We start from the raw sequence: 16,730 nt of genomic DNA on the forward strand, positions 1-16,730 counted from the left end.
ACACACACACACACACACACACACACACACACACACACACACACACACACACACACACACACACACACACACACACACACACACACACACACACACACACACACACACACACACAGTGTAGAGAAGGACATCCAATATAGTAAACATAGCACACCAAGGTCAAATTCTTGGGGAAAACTTTTAGGAGATAGTACCTTTAAGGAAAATAATTGCGAGAAAAGATATCAGAAAAAGGTAGAGATGCAGGACACAAACATTCTGTAGGTAGACGACAACAGAGAGAGATACTGTAGGAAGAGAGGGACAGAAGTAAAAGAAGGGTACAGAAGGGCTACAACGACAGCACAAATGCTCTATTCACTCAAGGGGGAACGGAAGGAGAGAACAGAGGAGTGCTGCTCACCTCTCACTCCTGTTCACACAGGAATACACACACACACACCTCTCTTTCCGTCCCTCTCTCACACACACACACACCTCTCTTTCCGTCCCTCTCTCACACACACACTCTTGTTCTGTCTCTCTCTCACCTTTCCATCTGTGAGACGTGCTTGTAGGTCTGACAAGAACATTGACAGCTGACGGTGAAAACAAAGCTGGCATACACACCGAGTGGACAAACACAGACCCACACAGTCGATAGTGAAAAGCCGCTGTGACCTTTGCACATTCTTTCGACCGGCGTGTTTGTGTAAGCTCCAATCGTTTCCTCTCTGTGTGTCAAGTGTCTACCAAGCGTGTAGCTGCAAGTCCACGTTGTTGTGGACAGCCACGCTTTCAATAAGTCTCTCTCTCAGAGAAAGGGGCGAGAGAAGCTGGAAGGAAAACAAGAGAAAGGGGGAGTGGTTTCACCGTGCACACGGTTAACCCTCTGTGACAAAAGACAGGACTTGGTTGGAGCTCAGGAATGCAAGACCCTCTCTCATTGTCTAACCTGATTCCAAAGAGTGGATGAATAACAGTGTGTGTGTGTGTGTGTGTGTGTGTGTGTGTGTGTGTGTGTGTGTGTGTGTGTGTGTGTGTGTGTGTGTGTGTGTGTGTGTGTGTGTGTGTGTGTGTGTGTGTGTGTGTGTGTGTGTGTGTGTGTGTGTGTGTGTGTGTGTGTGTGTGTGTGTGTGTGAATTTCTTCAATTCACATTTTATGCTTCCTGTAGGGTGTGGATAATTCAAATTAGAATGTATTGTTTGAATTAAATTACATTCAGACATTCCGAATTTCATTGGATAAAACCTCATTTCAGCCAGTGTTTATTCCACAAGTTACCACCAGCTAAAGCTATGAAGTTGAAATGCCTATTTACTCTGTTCCATCTCACTGAGCAATCCACTATCTCATCAGCCCAGCCACGCAATTTATAAACTTGATCTCTGCTATAAAAAGCATCTAGACATTATCTCCCATTTTTTTTAGACTAGCGTTTGGTTTTCAAAGGCAGAGATTTGTATAAACCTCGCGGTCTGTCTCTCTGACATTTGCAACATTGTTTCAATATTCAAATTCGATCTCCAGCTGTTCCATAGCAATGAACATTTTGGGATGAGACAGACAGGTAGACAGCTTTTCTCAGATGGCATCATTTTTATGGATATATACTAAGTATCCTGCATTATTAGCTCGACTTCATCTCGGGCCTAACAACACCTGTGCCAATATATCCTCCAAACACCGGCTTCTCTGGCATTATCACTTAAGTAGGGACCGTGTGTGCGCTTACGTACGTATGTGCATGTGTGTAAGTTCATGCAACGGGGGAGTACAGCTCTCTAATTAAAGTAGACACAATGCTGTTTTTGCTGAACAGAGAGCTAGTTGGAGCCTGCGTCTGGCTGCTATCTAAATTAAGCAGTGATGATGTGTGTGTGTACAAGTCTACGTGTGTGTGTGTGTGTGTGTGTGAGAGAGAAAATAAAAGTTATATCCTGAAATTCAATCTCAGTCCCTAGAGCACCAGTTTCCCATTGAGCCTCCAAGCTAAACCAAGACAGTCCGATTCCAGTAGAAACAACACAAACAACTGGTAGCAGCGCTTGCCGTTCTATACAAATAACAAAAAGAAAACATGCTGATGAAACGGACAGTGATTCATACAGTAATTCTACAGCCACCAGTTTTAAGGTTTCGCATTGCTAATGGACCTTTAGGTCAGTTGAACTGGTTTCACTGCTTTCTTCTCGTCTCCAGTGCTCATACTCCCCTGGTTGCTTTGGGTAGAAGTTACCCATAGGCACAGTTATAAATCTAGGATCGGCTTACCTTCCGCCATTCCTGACCTTAACCATTAGAGGAGAGGCAGCAAGGAACTGACCTTAGATCAGTGTCCAGGGATGTTGGCTCAGGATCCGGTGGCTGTCAAACCAGATGACTAATGCAGGTTAACACCTCTGCTTATCTCCTAATTATGAGGTTAAAGGTCTGGCTGGGCCTTGGCCAGTAAACCTAAAGTCCCCCCACCACACCACCCATACAGGGGGTCCGACATAAACGGGGGGGGGGGGGTGGACAGGGTTCAGGGTTGGGTTTCCCCACCAGCATAAAATGTGTGGGAAGGGGAATACCGAGAAGAGAGATGACATGGTTTAGGTTTCCCTGGCTCCCACGTATGTTCCACATAAATTGGTGGGTAGGAAATAGTGAGGAGGAGGGTGGGGCTGTATTTGCCCTCCCAAGAACATTCAGGAAACGCCTCCATGCTTCCTATGAGAAACACAGTTTCTCAGTGCAACTTGTCTGCTCTACCTTCAAAAGGAGGCGTGGCCGGGAAGACCGCTTCTGTGTTCAAAACGCAGGATAAACAAACAGCGAGACAGCTAATCTCTTCTCCATAGGAGTTGCAGACACTGGGCTGATCTGATCACTGCCTTTCTCCCCCGCGGAGACAACTAATGGGTTGGCTCTCAGCACCACCGAGCAAGACAGATAACTGCTACAAAACACACACGCATATAGACAGACACTCAATCGCGGATGTGCACACACACACAACAATTTGCCCTGGCATATTAGCCACACCTGCCCACATCACTGTGCACGCACCTGACCCCCCCCCCATGTTACTTACACATAACATAGGCAGCACAATAGTACAGCGTTTTTCAAAATGTGAAACATAGTCCTCCTCCTCTTTTAACCAGCTCATGTTTAAGACAAATTCAACACTTAGAAACCACAACTCACCACGACAACTGTGCCTCTGTTGCCTCCCTTCTGTGCAGTCTGTCTCTGTATCTTCTCTGCTGTCACTGTCAGTCTGTCACGACTTCACATGGAGCCAACATATTAAGGAACTGGCAGTACATCGGTCTCTCTCTGGTTACTTCCTACCTCGACCGCACTCACCTCTGACCTGTCTCCGCTAAGCCTCCTTTCCCACAGCACTGGTACCAGAACACCAGGGGATCATGCTTGGCCCAGCAACATCCTAGTCGTGAATGAATAGACTCATATACCAGATAAAGAAGAATAATGACAGAATAAATGCTTAACAGATGACCATTGGCTCATAATACCTTATAAAAGCCTAACTACTATCCTAAGGGTTAATTACTATTACACTATAATTTTGAGCCAAAACATACAACTGGCAGTACATCAGTCCATGTCTCTGCTTTTTATTCGTGCCTCCACTGCACTTGACTGCTGCAGCAGCAGCTGAGCTGTCTGTGCTTCTAGGTCTAGCATGCTCTTTCCATGGCATAGACTGACCAGGTGAATGCCATGATCCCTTATTGATGTCACTTGTTAAATCTACTTCAAATCCGTAAAGATGAAGGGGAAAGAGAGAGGATTTTTAAGCCTGGAGACAATTTTTATTTTACTAGGCAAGTCAGTTAAGAACAAACTCTTATCTTCAATGACAGCCTAGGAACAGTGGGTTAAATGCCTGGTCAGGGGCAGAATGACAGATTTGTATCTTGTCAGCTCGGGGATTTGAACTTGCAACCTTTCAGTTACTAGTCCAACGCTCTAACCACTAGGCTACCCTGCCGCCCAAATTGAGATGGATTGTGTGCCATTCAGAGGGTGAATATATTGTACTAACCTCAAAGCTCATCACTAAGCTAAGGACCCTGGGACTAAACATCTCCCTCTGCAACTGGATCCTGGATATCATTACTGGCTGCCCCCATGTAAAAGGATAGGTAACAATGCATTACCACGCTGATTCTCAATACAGGGGCCACCTCAGGGGTGCATCCTCAGTCCCCTCCTGTACTCCCTGTTCACCCATGACTACATGGTCAGGCATGACACCAACACCATTATTAAGCTTGCCGACGACACAACAGTGATAGGCCTGATCACGACAACGATGAGACAGCCTATAGGGAGGAGGTCAGAGACCTGGCCGTGTGGTGTAGGATAACAACCTCTCCCTCAACGCGATCAAGACAAAGGAGATGATTGTGGCCTGCAGCAAAAGGAGGACTGAGCACGCCCCCATTCTCGGGGCTATAGTGGAACAGGTTGAGAGCTTCAAGTTCCTTGGTGTCCACATCACCAACAATCTAACATGGTCCAAACACACCAAGACACATGTGAAGAGGGTACGACAAAGCCTATTCCCCCTCATGGGGACTGACAAGATTTGTCATGGGTCCTCAAATCATCAAAAAGTTCTACAGCTGCACCATCGAGAGCATCCTGACTGGTTGCATCACTGCCTGGTTTGGCAACTGCTGGGCCTCCGACTGCAAGGCATGACAAAGGGTAGTGCGTACGGCCCAGTATATCGCTGGGACCAAGCTTCCTGCAATCTAGGACCTCAATACCAGGCAGTGTCAAAGGACAGCCCTAAAAGTTTCCAAAGACTCCAGCCATCCTAGTCATAGACTGTTCTCTCTGCTACCGCACAGCAAGCAAGCAAAATCTGTCTTCTAACAAAATCATCTGTAGCGTCCGAACGGTTTAGCCTACAAACTATTATGGGACTCTTACGAACACGATGCGTCTTGGCACTCGTCTGAAGTCGGCGCAGCCGATCTGCCAACTTCTGTCTGTAACGTCCAAACAGTTCGGGCTACACACTAATTTGACTCCTCTGTGAAAAGTTGAGACTCTCTAGGATGACCACAGGCCTCACAAGACTCATCTGAAGGTCCCCCAGGATCCGTTGAAAATAAAAACAATTGAGGTACAGTATATATGGAGACGGTTTAGTGCCAAAACATAAGGGGATGAACACATGTCCAAAAAATAACAAATGTTTCCTGATCTTTCTTATTTATTCCAGACATACGACAGACACCTCAGAACAAACTTCCTTGTCATCTGTTGGTCCATGTAGTGAATCTGTTATTCAATCCGATAGTATGGGCTAATAGTAGTAAGGCCCCCAACAATGTTTCATCAAATTATTTAAGCATTTTTGGGCTTCGACAGGGCGTAGACTCTTAAGGGTTCATTAAGTGATAACGCCCGAGAAGCCGGTGTATAAAGGATACATTGGCACCGGTCTTGTCTCAGGCCGGCAAAACCGTGCCAATATATCCCCCAAATACTGGCTTCAAGGGCATTATCACTTTCATACAACGGGTTACCAACATATTCAAATAATGATTGACATATTGTCATTAAATACATTATTTTGATTAATTTATTCATTCTATTTCATCCTTCCACATGTCCCGACACAAATCTAGGGTTGCTACCCAAGCTGCCTGTTCTATCGGTTCGGTTGCCAGAGACGCGACCTAGTCGTTCATTCTAAATGTGCCATTGCCAAATTGGCTGGCAATGTTCTTATCCCTGTCAATCAGTGCAGACAGAATAACAACAGTAGCTGAATTTGTTGAATCGATTTTCTAGTGGCATTTATTTAGATACATCCATAACAATGAGCAAATGAGGCACGATTTCGCCTGGCATAGAGAATGTGCTCTCTCGTCAGGACACTGCTGTTCAGAGGAGCTAGCCAACAACACAACTAACACAACATCTTCAAACGTAAGCTGGAAAGACGACATACTAGCTGCATTTATTTTGTACTTATCCATAATCTTGCTGCCAGCTGATTCATGATTTCGACTGGCTGAGAAACGCTGCCTGCCTCTCTCTCTCGTCCCGACTCCCAACCCCTACACGTTCATTACTATGCGACAGTTGGAGATTGAATTCAAATTTTAATATTGAACCAATGTTGCAAATGTCGGAGAGAGACAGCAAGGTTTACACAAATCTCCACTGTTGAAAACAAAATGCTCGTCTAGAAGAAATATTTTAAAGTCAAATATTTATCCGGTGGTAATTTGTGGAATAGGTTGAGTGCGCTGGAGTGCGCTTTTAACCAATCAGCAATCAGGATTAGACCCAAACGTTGTATAATTAAGCAATAATGCATGGGTGGGGGGGGGGTTGGTATATGGCCGATATGTGGTATATGGCCAACAACAGTAGCTGAATTTGGTATATGGCCAATATACCACGGCTAAGGACTGTTCTTAAGCACGACGCCTGGTGGAGGTTGCCAAGATATTGCAGAGCTGTCATCATGGCAAAGGGTGGCTACTTGTAAATATATTTTGATTTGTGTGACACTTTTTTGCTTATTATATTTACATTTACATTTAAGTTATATGATTCCATATGTGTTATTTCATAGTTTTCAAGTCTTCACTATTATTCTACAATGTAGAAAATAGTAAAAATAAAGGTAAACTCTTGAATGAGTAGGTGTGTCCAAACTTTTGACTGGTACTGTATATATTACACACTAGCGTTCAAAAGTTTGGGGTCACTTAGAAATGTCCTTGTTTTTGAAAGAAAATCAAACAATTTTGTCCATTAAAATAACATCAAATGAATCAGAAATAGAGTGTAGACATTCTTAATCTTCTAAATGGCAATTGAAGCTGGAAACTGCAGTTTTATATGTATCTCCATAGGTGTACAGAGGCCCATTTTCTGCAACCATCACTCCTGAGTTCCAATGGCACGTTGTGTTAGCTAATACAAGTTTATCATTTTATAAGGCTGATTGATAATCAGAAAACACTTGCAATTACGTTAGCACAGTTGAAAACTGTTGTTCTGACTAAAGAAGCAATAAAAAACTTGCCTTCTTTTGACTAGTTGAGTATCTGGAGCGTCACCATTGGTGGGTTTGATTACAAGCTCAAAATGGCCAGAAACAAAGGCTTTTCTTCCGAAACTCGTCAGTCTATTCTTGTTCTGAGAAATGAAGGCTATTCCATGCGAGAAATTACCAAGAAACTGAAGATCTCGTACAACGCTGTGTACTACTCCCTTTACAGAACAGCGCAAATTGGTGCTAACCAGAATAGAAAGAGGAGTGGGAGGACCCGGTACACAACTGAGCAAGAAGACAAGTACATTAGAATGTCTAGTTACAAGTCCTCAACTGGTAGCTTCATTAAATAGTACCCGCAAAACTCCAGTCTCAAAGTTAACTTCTTCGAGATAGGGGGCGCTCTTTTAATTTTTGGATAAAAAACATTCCCGTTTTAAACAAGATATTTTGTCATGAAAAGATGCTCGACTATGCATGTAATTGAGATCTTTGGAAAGAAAAAACTCGGACGTTTCCAAAACTGCAAAGATAGTATTTGTGAGTGCCCCAGAACTAATGCTACAGGCGAAACCAAGATGAAATTTCATACAGGAAATGGTCCAGATTTTGAATGCCTTGTGTTCCAATGTCTCCTTATATGGCTGTGAATGCGCCAGGAATGAGCCTGCACTTTCTGTCGTTTTCCCAATGTGTCTGCAGCATTGTGACGTATTTGTAGGCATATCATTGGAAGATTGACCATAAGAGACTACATTTACCAGGTGTCCGCCCGGTGTCCACGTTCCATTTTCTTCAGAGGAGAAACCAAACTGCCACGAATGATTTATCATCGATGGATATGTGAAAAACACATTGAGGATTGATTCTAAACAACATTTTCCATGTTTCTGTCGATATTATGGAGTTAATTTGGAAAAAAGTTTGAGTTGTAATGACTTAATTTTCTGTTTTTTTCTTACCCAAACGTGATGAACAAAACGGAGCGATTTGTCCTACACAAATAATAGTTTTGGAAAAACTGAACATTTGCTATCTAACTGAGTCTCCTCATTGAAAACATCTGAAGTTCTTCAAAGGTAAATTATTTTATTTGAATGCTTTTCTTGTTTTTGTGAAAATGTTACATGCTGAATGCTAGGCTTAATGCTATGCTAGGCTATCAATACTCTTACACAAATGCTTGTTTAGCTATGGTTCAAAAGCATATTTTGAAAATCTGAGTTGACAGTGTTGTTAACAAAAGGCTAAGCTTGAGAGCAAATATATTTATTTCATTTCATTTGCGATTTTCATGAATAGTTAACGTTGCGTTATGGTAATGAGCTTGAGGCTATAAATAGGATCCCGGATACGGGATTGCTCGTCACAACAGGTTAACAGTGAAGAGGCATCTCGGGGATGCTGGCCTTTTCCAACTATAATAGTCATTTACTACATTAACTTCTGAAATACAAATGCGCTACGCTAAATGCTAATAGCGCTCGTTAAAACTCAAACGTTAATTAAAACACACATGCAGGGTACTGAATTAAAGCTACACTCGTTGTGAATCCAGCCAACAAGTCAGATTTTTAAAATTATTTTCGGCGAAAGCATGAGAAGCTATTATCTGATAGCATGCAACACCCCGAAATACCTGAAGGGGACGTAAACAAAATAATCAGCATAGCCGGCGCTACACAAAACGCAGAAATAAAATATAAAACATTCATTACCTTTGACAATCTTCTTTGTTGGCACTCCTAGATGTCCCATAAACATCACTATTGGGTCTTTTTTTCTCGATTAAATCGGTCCATATATACCCTAAATATCGATCTATGAAGAGTGTGTGATCAAGGAAAAAACAGTGTTTTAAAATGCAACGTCATTTTTTAAAATAAAAAAAGTCAACGATGAACTTTCACAAAACACTTCGGAATACTTTTGTAATCCAACTTTAGGTATTAGTAAACGTTAATAATCTATCAAATTGATCACAGGGCGATGTGTATTCAATAGCTCAACGTCTTAAAATCATGGTCGGAAATTTCTCATCCAAAACATCCTGTCGGAGACCGGAAGGAATGGGCTCTGTCTTACTCGTTTGACCAAGAAACAAAGCCCAGGCAATTGACAAGACTGGCGACATCCTGTGGAAGCTGTAGGACTTGCAATCTCAGCCCCATGTAATTTGGTTTCCCATAAACAATACATGCACGTGGCGCATTGATATATTTTCCAGATTTTGGTGATCAGTTTTTCTTCCGCTTTTCGATGAAACACACGTTCTGTTATAGTCACAGCCGTGATTTAACCAGTTTTAGAAACGTCAGAGTGTTTTCTATTCACACATACTAATCAAATGCATATACTATATTCCTGGCATGAGTAGCAGGACACTGAAATGTTGCGCGATTTTTAACAGAATGTTCGAAAAAGTAGGGGGTAGGCTTAACAGGTTTTAACGATGTCTACACTGTATTTCTGATCAATTTGATTTTAAATGGACAAAAACAATGCTTTTCTTTCAAAAACAAGGACATTTCTAACTGACCTCGAACTTTTGAATGGCAGTGTACATATACACTACCAGTCAAAGTTTAAGAACACCCACTCATTCAAGGGTTTTTCTTTATTTTTACTATTTTAAATAATAGTGAAGTCACCAAAACTATGAAAAAAGTGTTAAACAAATCAAAATGTAGTTCATACTTGAGATTCTTCAAATAGCCAGCTTTTGCCTTGATTACAGCTTTGCAAACTCTTTGCATTCTCTTAACCAGCTTCACAAGGTAGCCACCTGTGATTTAGTGCCTTCAAAAAACAACAACATCATTAACTTAACTTGGTAGTTAATCTTCCAAAGCTGGCCGGCACTCAAAGAAAATAAATGAATCGCTAGAAACCGAGATCATGAACATAAAGAACATGTAATATCAGAGAACATCTCCATGTATGAGAGAGTAAACTGTGAGGGTTTCTCATTTGAGAGAGAAAAATAGAGGAATAGAGAGGGAGAGAGTGAGAGCGAGAGCGAGAGCGAGAGCGAAAGAGAAAGAGAGATGGAAGTGTGACAGTAGGCCTTATGGGAAAAGGGAGAAGAAAAAGGGACTGTTTATGGGGGGGGGGGGGAGATGAGAGGCGTGGAGTGCAGTGGAGAGAAGGATGATAAAGGATGGGATATAGCTTATTTCCCCAGTGGAGTAGAAGCTCCATTTCTTACCTTCCAAAGCAGAAGATGAGAGGCATTTATCTCTCTGAAAGAGTAGTGGATGAGAGGTGGAAGAGAGGAGGAGTGGATAAGATGGACAAGATGAAGGGGGGTAAGGGCAATTAGAAGGGGAGAAGAGAAGAGAGGGAGGAGAATGGGTCGAGGTAGGTTTAGAGATGGTTAGAGGGGAGGGAGAAGTGTAACAGACGGAAAGAGGGGAAGAGAGACAATGAGGACAGCAGAAGTGTAGAGAGGGGTGGTGAGGAAGGGATGAGGATGCTTACTTCAGGGATAGGAGAGACTTCCATTATGAGCCTGTATGAATCACATCTCCTCTCTGTTAATCTCTTCCCTATTTTTTCCTCTTTCAATATGAAGAGTTTATTTCCAAAACGCAATGTCAACCAATTTTTCACATTTGTGTTTTTTCATCAGATATGATTGCTTATGGGTTACGTTCATGTGTGTGTAAAATATGACTCTTCTCAAATGTTTGATTCATAGATTTTAGATGTGTATCGAAATCGTTTATCTTCTTTTATGGTATATATCCATTGTTAAGTTGGAATGGGATGTTCGTATCCTGTATGTTTGACTGTGACATGTGGTTGTCTCACCTAGCGATCTTAAGATGAATGCAACTGTACGTTACTCTGGCTAAAAACATCTGCTAAATGTATCAAGAATTCAAGGTAAGACCCAGATGCAGACACGTCAAATTGACAATGGTTTAGTATTCCAACAGGGGGCAGGCAATAGACAGGTCAAGGCAGGCAGGGGTCAGTAAAACCAGAGGAGGGGCAACGGTACCGGACGGCAGGCAGGCTCATGGTTAGGGCAGGCAGGGGTCAGCAATCCAGAGGTGGGGCAAAGGTACAGGTCGGCAGGCAGACTCAGTGTCAGGGGCAGGCGGGCTCAGAGTCATAACAGGCAAGGGTCAAAACCAGGAGGGTGAGGAAAAAGGAGAGACTGGGAAAGGCAGGAGCCGAGAACAACGACGCTGGTTGACTTGACGAACAAGATGAAGTGGCAATGGACAAACAGCGAACAAAGGTATAAATACACAGGGGATAATGGGGACGATGGGAGACACCTGGAGGGGGGTGGAGACAATCACAAGGACAGGTGAAACAGATCAGGGTGTGACAAAATCACTATAATGTCAAATGTAAATGTTATACATACTATTTTTTCAAAAAATAAATGCACCTTGATGTCACAATTGTATCATTTGTACAGTTCTTTATTAAAAATGTAGTTATTTGTTACATTTCACTCTAAAACTTAGCAGTACTACTTATTTATTGAGAGTGAAGTGGATATATAGCATGTTTTTTAAAACATGATTATTTGTCTCTCTGAAATGAATCCATAAAATGTGATCGATTTTAAACAAATAAATGTCTGTCATTGAACAACCCAATTCCATGATTACATAGTGAAAAAACCCCACACTGATCTCTTTCCTAAGTTCTTTAAAGAATAAAGGTTAGTGGCCTCCGGAGTGGTGCAGTGGTCTAAGGCACTGCATTACAGTGCCATTAGAGATCCTGGTTCGAGTCCAGGCTCTGCCGCGACTGAGAGAGCCATGGTGTGGCGCGCAATTGGCCCAGCGTCATCCAGGTTAAGGGAGGGTTTGGTCGGCCGGGATTTCCTTGTCCCATCATGCTCTAGCGACTCCTGTGGCGGGCCGGGCACATGCATGCTGACACGATCGCCAGGTGTACGGTGTTTCCTCTGACTGGGTTATGTGAGCGTTGTGTCAAGAAACAGTGTGGCTTTGCTGGGGAGTGTTTCATAGGATGCACAGCTCTCAACCTTTGCCTCTCCCGAGACAACACCCCTGCCCCCCACCATCCCTAAAACATATACACCGAGTGGGAAACTGTCGAGCGTGAAAAACCCAGCAGCGTTGCAGTTCTTGACACTCTCAATCCGGTGCCCCTTCTACCATTCACCTGGTCAGTCTATATCGTGGAAAGAGCAGGTGTTCCTAATGTCTTCTGCACTCGGTGTATATGTTTTAAGGATGGTGGGGGGCAGGGGTGTTACAGGGATGGAGATGGGAGGCAGTTATTGACAGGGATAAATGCTAACTGTTTGTTTAGATTGAGTGAGGCCTATACACAACCCCCACTGCATGGCACTGACCATAAGCACACAGCACAGCAGGCTCTGATATATTGTGAGATACTCTACCCTCCCCTGTGTGCAAAGTGTTTAGTCAGAACACCACCTGACCCTCTAAGCCCTATGGGAGAGCCAGTCAGGCAGTGGTAAAGACAATAAGCGCCTTCCACTTTCACTGGTCAGGGGTCTGAGGTCAAGAGGTAGGGGTCAGGGCGAGAGAGGTATTGTGCCTAACCGGTCAGCTCTGCAATGATGTGTCTGGCTCCTGTGAGGAGAGGACCAGTGGGATGCTGTATGTGTGTGTGTGTGTGTGTGTGTGTGTGTGTGTGTGTGTGTGTGTGTGTGTGTGTGTGTGTGTGTGTGTGTGTGTGTGTGTGTGTGTGTGTGTGTGTGTGTGTGTGTGTGTGTGTGTGTGTGTGTGTGTGTGTGTGTGTGTGTGTGTGTGTGTGTGTGTGTGTGTGTGTGTGTGTTTAGTAGAGTTAAGGGCCTATGAGAGCCTGTGAACCACATCAAATCCCCACCACCCACATATCAGTGTGAACTTTTACACCTATTTTACACCTTTTACATCAATTTCATTATGATCCAATGCCCTGTCAGAGACCTTATGAGTCTCACAGGATTTAGCCTGTCACACAGCACGACCGAGAGAGAGTGTGTTGAACAAAGGATGAACACATGCACCCACACACATATGCATGCTCCCTAGGGTTGTCCCCGACTAAAATATATCTTAGTCGACCAAGAGTCGTCTGTTCCTTCGACCAATTAATGAGTCAACATTTTTAAACGTGATTTTTCCATATATTGACACATCCTATGTGTTTTAATCGAATCAACTATATTCACTGAGCTGGTCTGATGCTTTAAGCACACTCTTTGATTAAATAATTAAGACAGACAAATTGCTTGGGGGAGTCCGAACAGCAATTGTTTTGATTGTGCCGGGCCAGGCTCAGACTTGCTACACTGTGTAATTAAAAAATAAAGACAGCGAGTAACTGTGTCTCCCTCTCCTCCCTGCTGCAACGACCACCACAGAACATCAGTCTTTATTGCGCTGTCCGTGTTGCTGAAGCTGCATCATAAGCACAGCCATTTCTGACTGAAAAGTTCTGTCACCGAAAGCCCTCATTTGTTTAGGAAAAACATTCCCTATTCCCTCAACACTTGCTCCCTTTACTTGCCACATGTATGCATTGCACTGCACTTGACCAAAGACCTATTCACACGGGACTAGTATTACTAGAGAATGTTGACTATGTAATTATTACTCCAAAATGTCCATTATTCCTGAGGACGATTCAGACAGGATTAGTTTATTCTAAACTGCCCCCTGAAATTAGTATTATTTTTTTTTAAATATAAATTGTGACGGAAGCCTGGAGGTTTTTATTCTAGGCACGAAGATACAGTATTTCAACATGTTCAGGGCCACAATGATGACTCGAACTTGGTACCCAAGTTTCTAAGTCGTAGAAAAACATTTTTGGTATATTGTCGCCATAATATTTCATTGAGGGAGTGTGATCATAATCATTAGGATATTTTAGTGATCCGCAGTACGTGCTAAATGCCCCCAGCCTTCAGATGTGAATTAAACACTGTTTAACCTGTTGCGACGAGCAATCCCGTATCCGGGATCCTATTTATAGCCTCAAGCTCATTACCATAACGCAACGTTCCCTATTCATGAAAATCACAAATGAAATGAATATATTTGCTCTCAAGCTTAGCCTTTTGTTAACAACACTGTCATCTCAGATTTTCAAAATATGCTTTTGAACCATAGCTAAACAAGCATTTGTGTAAGAGTATTGATAGCCTAACATAGCATTAAGCCTAGCATTCAGCATGCAACATTTTTACAAAAACAAGAAAAGCATTCAAATAAAATAATTTACCTTTGAAGAACTTCAGATGTTTTCAATGAAGAGACTGTTAGATAACAAATGTTCAGTTTTTCCAAAAAGATGATTTGTGTAGGACAAATCGCTCCGTTTTGTTCATCACGTTTGGCTATGAAAAAAACCTGTATCCAGGAGTGAAATTATCGGCGCAAGCTCATTAGCATAACGCAGCGTTAACTATTCATGAAAATCGCAAATGAAATGAAATAAATATATTAGCTCTCAAGCTTAGCCTTTTGTTTTAACAACACTGTCATCTCAGATTTTCAAAACATGCTTTTGAACCATAGCTAAACAAGCATTTGTGTAACAGTATTGATAGCCTAGCATAGCATTTAACCTTAGCATTCAGCATGCAACATTTTCACAAAAACAAGAAAAGCATTCAAATAAAATAATTTACCTTTGAAGAACTTCAGATGTTTTCAATGAGGAGACTCTCAGTTAGATAGCAAATGTTCAGTTTTTCCCAAAATATTATTTGTGTAGGACAAATCGCTCCATTTTGTTCATCACGTTTGGGTAAGAAATAAAACAAAAATGTAGTCATTACAACGCAAACTTTTTCCCAAATTAACTCCATAATATCGACAGAAACATGGCAAACGTTGTTTAGAATCAATCCTCAATGTGTTTTTCACATATCTATCGATGGTAAATCATTCGTGGCAGTTTGGTTTCTCTTCTGAAGAAATTGGAACGTGCATGGACCTGGAGATTACGCAATCATTTAGACGGAGGACACCAGGCGGACACCTGGTAAATGTAGTCTCTTATGGTCAATCTTCCAATGATATGCCTACAAATACTTCACAATGCTGCAGAAACCTTGGGGAAAGGACAGAAAGTGCAGGCTCATTCCTGGCGCATTCACAGCCATATATGGAGACATTGGAACACAGGGCATTCAAAATCTGGACCATTTCCTGTATGAAATTTCATCTTGGTTTCGCCTGTAGCATTAGTTCTGGGGCACTCACAGATAATATCTATGCAGTTTTGGAAACGTCAGAGTTTTTTCTTTCCAAAGCTGTCAATTACATGTATAGTCGAGCATCTTTTCGTGACAAAATATCTTGTTTAAAACGGGAACGTTTTTTATCCAAAAATTTAAAGAGATCGCCCCCTATCTTGAAGAAGTTAAAGGTTATGGTCGAGAAAGTTAAATGATCATTTCCAAACTTTTAGGTCAGTTGAATGCTGCTTTGCGATCTATTAACATCAAGGGTTGCATTAAACAGCCTAAATATTTGATTCATACGCACAAAACATATTAACAAAAGCATTCACTGGGAAAGTTGATAGGCCACATGTTGGCTATTCATTTATAATGTAGCTTATGCGCAATCAACACCTGTCAAAGTCAGACATTTCTCTCAAAACACAGGCACGTCGATTCGCACGGGACTAGTAGATAGCCAAAAAACAGTAGGTTATTCTGGCTGGAATTGTTACTCTCCTGCCATGTAAAAATGACTGCCATGGCAGATTCAGACGGGACTAAAATTTGGTTTTGTGCTCTTTGCATATAATTACATTACCCGACCTCCCCCAGTAAAACTAATCCAGTCCATATAGGGCACAATAGGGGCTGACATATAGCATATCATAATCACATCAATACATTGGTTATATCAAACACTGAACACTGTGTAACACATGACAGCAAAATGGATGCAGAGGACGTGACAAATCAAATGTAAACTAAAGTAAAAAAATAAAATGGGCACCAGTACCAAGTCAATGTGTGGGGTTAGGTAGGGGTAAAGTGACTATGCATAGTTAATAAACAGCGAGTAGCAACAGTGTAAAAACCAAGGGGTGGGGCAATGTAAATAGTCAGAGTTGCCATTTGATTAACTGTTCAGCAGTCTTATGTCTTGGGGGTAGAAGCTGTTAAGGAGGCCCTAAAGCGTACGCATTAATGATGCCAGATAGCCCAAAATAATGAAAGAAAAGCCTTAATATAGCCTATAAATATAAATTGCACATGAATGATACATTTATTGTTCTCTCTTTATTCAACCCGCCCTTCATCCACACAATATTTCATGACCCTAAATATAACTGCGGGGACTTCATCACACACACACGCACGCACGCACGCACGCACGCACGCACGCACGCACACACACGCACACACACACACACGCACGCACGCACGCACACACGCACGCACGCACACACACACACACACACACACACACACACACACACACACACACACACACACACACACACACACACACACACACACACACACACACACACACAAAGTTACCCACACATCACCACATCTGGCTGTGAATATAGATTGTGTTTTAAATGTTTGATGAGGACAATATAAAGCCAAACCATGTTAAGTGTGCTTGGATCAAAGCAATGGAGGCCAGGCATACAGCAGGCTGACAGATAGGGGACCTGGAGGTGAAAGAAGCGCACACCTGTTTAGACGAGTTGCTGGCTAGC

At 42.4% G+C, this 16,730-nt stretch overlaps 1 protein-coding gene across 5 annotated transcripts in view; it reads right to left on the reverse strand.

The window, feature by feature from the left end:
• The window catches only part of LOC124035925 (LARGE xylosyl- and glucuronyltransferase 2), a 133,622-nt gene that overhangs the window by 45,600 nt on the left and 71,292 nt on the right, over positions 1–16,730 (reverse strand). Inside the window, exon 1 of one of the 5 annotated variants that reach the window (XM_046349845.1) lies at positions 531–749. The exons of the other annotated variants lie outside the window; for them this stretch is intronic. The gene's annotated coding sequence lies outside the window, so the exon portion shown is untranslated. Of the gene's footprint in view, positions 1–530; positions 750–16,730 lie in introns of those variants that run through there. 5 annotated transcript variants of the gene reach the window in all.

Source organism: Oncorhynchus gorbuscha, linkage group LG05 (assembly GCF_021184085.1).
Source record: "Oncorhynchus gorbuscha isolate QuinsamMale2020 ecotype Even-year linkage group LG05, OgorEven_v1.0, whole genome shotgun sequence".
NCBI lineage: Eukaryota > Metazoa > Chordata > Actinopteri > Salmoniformes > Salmonidae > Oncorhynchus > Oncorhynchus gorbuscha.